The sequence below is a fragment of the Silene latifolia genome, chromosome 10, assembly GCF_048544455.1.
Source record: "Silene latifolia isolate original U9 population chromosome 10, ASM4854445v1, whole genome shotgun sequence".
In the NCBI taxonomy this organism is placed as follows: Eukaryota; Viridiplantae; Streptophyta; class Magnoliopsida; order Caryophyllales; family Caryophyllaceae; genus Silene; species Silene latifolia.
Genome location: NC_133535.1, coordinates 91,468,997 through 91,474,449, shown reverse-complemented (window position 1 = coordinate 91,474,449; position 5,453 = coordinate 91,468,997). Strand labels below are relative to the sequence as shown.

At 41.4% G+C, this 5,453-nt stretch overlaps 1 non-coding gene across 1 annotated transcript; it reads right to left on the bottom strand.

Moving 5' to 3' along the window:
- Positions 1-3,448: 3,448 nt before the first annotated feature.
- LOC141610344 (small nucleolar RNA R71) lies at positions 3,449-3,557 on the bottom strand. The gene has a single exon (XR_012528247.1). It is a non-coding gene; the product is annotated as a small nucleolar RNA R71 (small nucleolar RNA).
- Positions 3,558-5,453: the final 1,896 nt, after the last annotated feature.

Sequence of the window (5,453 nt, the reverse complement as noted above, 5' to 3'; positions counted from 1 at the left end):
TGGTTCTTCGATGTATGTTCTGTCTCGGAAGCTCGCATCCGCTTGCAAATCGATTTTACAATGGGTCCGGCATCATCGTATTTCTCATGGTATCAACTGGTCTGAAATTGAAGCTGATTTAGATTTAGCTGCCAACCAAATTGTGGATGCTCAAACAGCTGCAACTTTCTTACAACTCCGATCATCTCGTCTGCATCTTTTACACACCCAACGACAATATTGGATACAACGATCCAAGATAACCTCCGAAGCTTTGGACGGATTTCCTACACGGTTTCTTTACAACCGGGTGAAGCAACGAGCAACAAAGCACCAAATTCTCGCCCTGCGTTCCTCTAATGGTGACTGGTTGTACTCACCTGATTCAATAACTTCCGAAATCCTTAATTACTTCCACACACTACTTTGTCGTACCGTACCTCCGGACTCAGCTGCTCCGCTTGGTTTTATTCATCCCCTGCTTTCTGGTTTGGACTTGCCCAGGCTTGATTCTCATGCCACCGCTATTTTACAAGCTCCTTTTTCAGAACGTGATGTTCTACGAGCTCTTCGAAGTATGGATGGATCGAAATCCCCAGGCCCAGACGGTATTACCCCAAAATTCTTCCATGTTTTTTGGCCGCAAATTGGACCTTTAATTACTTCGGCAGTCCTATGTTTCCTGAACTCCGGTGTTATGCTCAAATAATGGAACAATACTCTCATTGTTATTCTACCGAAGGTTGATAAACCCGAGTCAGTTTCACAATACAGGCACATCAGTCTTTGTAATATGCTGTACCGCCTCGCCTCAAAATGTCTTGCCAACCGGCTCAAACTGATAATTCCATCTCTTATCTCTGATTCTCAACAAGCCTTTGTTCCGGAACGTCTTATGTCAGATGGCTGTATAATTGCACAGGAGATTATGCACTACTTAAACAAGACCAAAAGAGGCACCAATTGTTACGTGGCACTGAAGCTTGATATGCATAAAGCTTTTGACCGAGTTTCGTGGCAATTCCTTATGGCCGTTCTGGAACACTTTGGATTTCCTATAACCTGGCGTAACATTGTTTGGGAATGCATTTCTACGGTCATATATAGGGTTATGATTAATGGAGAACCTTCGCCCTCATTCCATCCAACGTGCGGTCTTCGACAAGGTGATCCTCTCTCGCCTTACTTATTCATCATGTGTATGGAGGTTTTGTCGTGCCAACTACGGAAAGCAGAGTCTCAACGTCAAATTCATGGATTGAAGATTTCTCGATATGCTCCAACGCTCTCGCATCTTTTTTACGCTGATGATGCTCTCATTTGCTGTAAGGCAACTCCATCATCTTTTGAGGCTCTTCGGGATATATTTTGGGACTTTGAATCAGCTTCGGGTCAGATGATTAACCTTACAAAGTCCTTTATAAAATTCAGCCCTAATTCGCCGGATGATTTCAAGTTTCATTTGACTTCAATTCTCCGTATGAAGGCCTCATCCTCTTTCGGCACTTACTTAGGCGTCCCTGTTGATCTCCCAAAACAGAAGCAGACAGCTTTTCATGGATTAATTGACAAGCTCACATCTCGTATTACATCATGGTCTTCTCTGCATCTATCCCAATCGAGCAAGCTCCTTGATACGTGCATATTCTATACACTTTATCCGCGATTTTGGCACATATTTCCATGCGTATTTGTTAGCTTTAAGCTACTATTTCTCCCGAAACGGTTTACTTTGCATTTTCTATGATTTATTGTAGGAATGAGAGGAAGTAAGCTAAATCAAGCCTAAATCGTCCTCCGGAGGCAACTTCAGGGAAGCTTGGAAGAAGAGGGTTCGGATTTACTCACCCCGGGATGCGTGTATTGGAGTGAGGAGCTGTTTTTGAAGAAAAGAAGTGTTTTTACACAGCCCAGCCAGTCGATCGACTATGCTGTACAGTCGATCGACCATTGAAGTTCAGCAGAAGCTACTGTTCTGCTATGGCCAGTCGATTGACCATGCTGACCGGTCGATCGACCAGTCTGCGTGCTGACTTTGATTTTTCGTTTTAGACTTTTAAAAGCCCATCTTGTAATTAACTTTTGGCATCTTTTTAATCAGTAGAACGCAACAATTATTAGGTTATGCTTTTCATTACTAAAGAACTCAGTTTTTAGATCTAGCTTTGGGAACGGAAAACCGGGGAATTCGATTACTTTGTTCATCGTTTTAATTAGTAAGTTTTTATGCAATTTCTTTCTTCCTTAATTCCTTGTTATTTCAATTCTTGTTTTTATCGATTTAATTTCAGCAATTAAGTTCTTACCTTTTGTCTTTAGTTCAATTCAATCATGTCAAATTTATTCTTTGCTATCAATTTTGCAATTGTTATAGTTTTAAATATGCTTAGCTAATTTTATTGATTGGGAACGAGGTGAGCCATGGCGTAAATTGGGATTATTTGGTTAGCATGAATTCTTCTACATCGATCTTGTTGTCTTTTGATAAATATTTTTACTAGATCGAAAGATTAGTAATTTTAATTATCATTAGATTGGAATTTCCTTTGAGCGAAAGCTTTGAGAAATTCTTGGGAATTAGTAGACCGTAAGGTTAATTTGAGCATAGATCGAAAGGCTTGTTCTTATTCCCTGAGACCGTTTTATAGGACCTCTGCTACCTTATTGACCTGACCTTAGCCATGGTGAACCGAAGTTCCCGATCTTCTTTTTATCTTGTTGAGAAATTTCATTTTCAGTAATTAGTCATTAGAATCAACCAATTTCAAACCCCCCATTTAATTGTTACTTTTATAGACTGAAAATAGCAAACAAAATTAATATTGTCTCTCTGTGGTTCGACCCTTACTATCACTAGCTATAGTTTTAGTTTGGAATTATAAATTTAATTTTGATACAAAACGACGGTATCAAATTTTGGCGCCGTTGTCGGGGAGACGGTGTAATTTTGTTTGCTTTATTTTTAGTTTATTTTCTTGTCTCAAGGAACTTTGGTTCCTTGAGGCCGTTGCTCACCTTTGCTTCTAGTTTTGCTTTTGCACAGTTAGAAGACAAGTTTTTGAGAGGAAGGCTTGAGTACTCTCAGTTCTGCGATCATGGCTACAATATATGATAATCTTCAGCCAAATGAACACCACCTTCCAAAGGGGCACCAGTTACCTACCCCTACTACCGGTAACTTCGAGTTTCGTTCCTCTTATATCGATTTAGTGGAGCGAAATCAGTTTGCTGGTTTACCAGATGAGGACCCCTTGAAGCATATGGAAATTTTCACGACTCTTTCATTGTTCCATACCTATACCAGCTGGGGTGACTCAGGATGAAGTAAAAGGGGTGATGTTCTTATACTCCTTGAAGGATTTGGCACGAGATTGGTACCGCTACCTTGATAGGGTAGCAGCTGGAGTCACGGATTGGACATCTCTAGCATTAGCCTTCTACAAGAAGTACTTCCCGCTTTCGAAGACTGATGCCTTGAGGAGTAAAATTACAAATTTCCAGCAAGAAGCTGATGAGGATTTTTGTGAAGCATGGGGACGTTTCAAAAGTTTGGTCCGAGCTGTCCCTCACCATGGCTTCCAACAGTGGTATCTTTGCAACTTATTCTACAATGCTTTATATGATGATTACAAGGTCATCCTGGACGCAGCTGCGAATGGTAGGTTCCAAAACAATACCGGTCAGAATAGAGGTTGGAACACTATTGAGGAGATGGCGGTCCATAGAGCTGAGTTTGGGAGTTCACGTGGGAATTCACGGAAGCAAAGTGATGAAATGAGTACCGTTGTGACACTCATTACTTCTATTACTGCCCGTCTTGAGAGGCTCGAGGCCTCTGAAGCTTCCAAGGAAAGAGTTGAAATTCCTGTCCATAATTCAGATGAGACCGTTGAGTTGAGAGAAATGGTCCAAACTCTTTTGATTCAAGTGGCGAATATGGAAGCAGCCGGGATTGAGTCCTCAAAGAATTTTGTGAAGCAGTTGAAGAATATAGAGGCTAAGCAAGTCGCAAATTCTTCGAACAAATGTGGAGGGCCAATTGAAACGATTAATGCCATTAATCTCAGAAGTGGCCTCTCTTATGAAAGTCCCGACAAGCCAAAAGAAGACTCGGGAAATGATGAAGAAGCTAGTTTAGTTTCTGGTGCAAAAACGAGCTCAATTGCCAGTACTTCTGGTCGATCGACCAACATTGTCAGTCGATCGACTGAAGCGTCAGATAAAAAAGTTTCTGATCAGAAACTATTCACACCCAGCACAAGCAGTCGATCGACCAACATTGTCAGTCGATCGACTGAATCACCTGACTAAATTAATTCTGAACAGGAACTGTTCACGCCCAGCCAATTTGGTCGATCGACCACTCATACCAGTCGATCGACTGGGTCTTCAGTGCAAGACGCAAATCCGTCAACTAGTTTGCATGATTCTTCACTCATTGATGATTTGACGGAAGTTTTAAACTTACGGAAGCCGAAGGTTACTGATCCTACAGCCAGTGTTGCAGTCCCGTATCCGGAGCGTTTGTAGACTACTAAGATGGAGCGTAAGTTTGGTAAGTTTTTGGAGATGGTCCAAAATCTCGAGGTAACGGTTCCTTTCACTGATTTAATTACCCAGGTACCCTCTTACGCTAAATTTATGAAAGACATTTTAAATCGTAAGAGGAATTTTCATGATGATGGTAATGTTGCTTTTGTGGAAGAATGCAATGCTCTTTCGCAAATTAATACACCAGCTAAATTAAAGGACCCGGGTAGTTTTTCAATTCCTTGCACTATAGGTAACCACGAAATTGGAAAGGCCCTTTGTGATTTAGGGGCCAGTGTTAGTGTCATGCCGTATTCTGTTTGCGAAAGGTTAAATATTGGTAGACTTAAGGTGACTGATATTACCGTTCAAATAGCAAATAGATCGACTCAGAGACCTATAGGAGTTCTAGAGGATGTACCCGTTCGAGTGGGTAAGTTTTTTATTCCTGTCGATTTCGTTGTTTTGGACATTGCAGAGGACAGTCAGATACCTATTATTTTAGGTAGACCGTTTTTACATACAGCTGGGGCTGTAATAGATGTCAAACGCGGAACCATCACCTTAGAGGTAGGGGATGACACCATTGAGTTCAGTCTTGCTCACAAGGCGATTGCTGACGATGATACGTGTTATTCCATTAATATTGTTGACAGGGCTGTTAGTTACAATTGGAGGGAATCCTTAGCCAAGAATCCCTTAGCTGATCTAACCCATTTAGATGAGTGTGCAGGTAATACAGCGGAGAATGCTGAGGAGCCAGGTGCTTTGGTAGCTTCAATGGAAAGCTACGAGCTCACAGAGGAAGAAGATGAGATGCTCTTGAGCCTGGCCAACGAGAATTTGGTGAAAACTTGCTATACCATTGAAGCTGATTCTGTCTATGCTGTAGAGGTAAAGGTGCCAGAGCGTAAGCCACTTTCTCCTAATCTTAAGTATGTTTT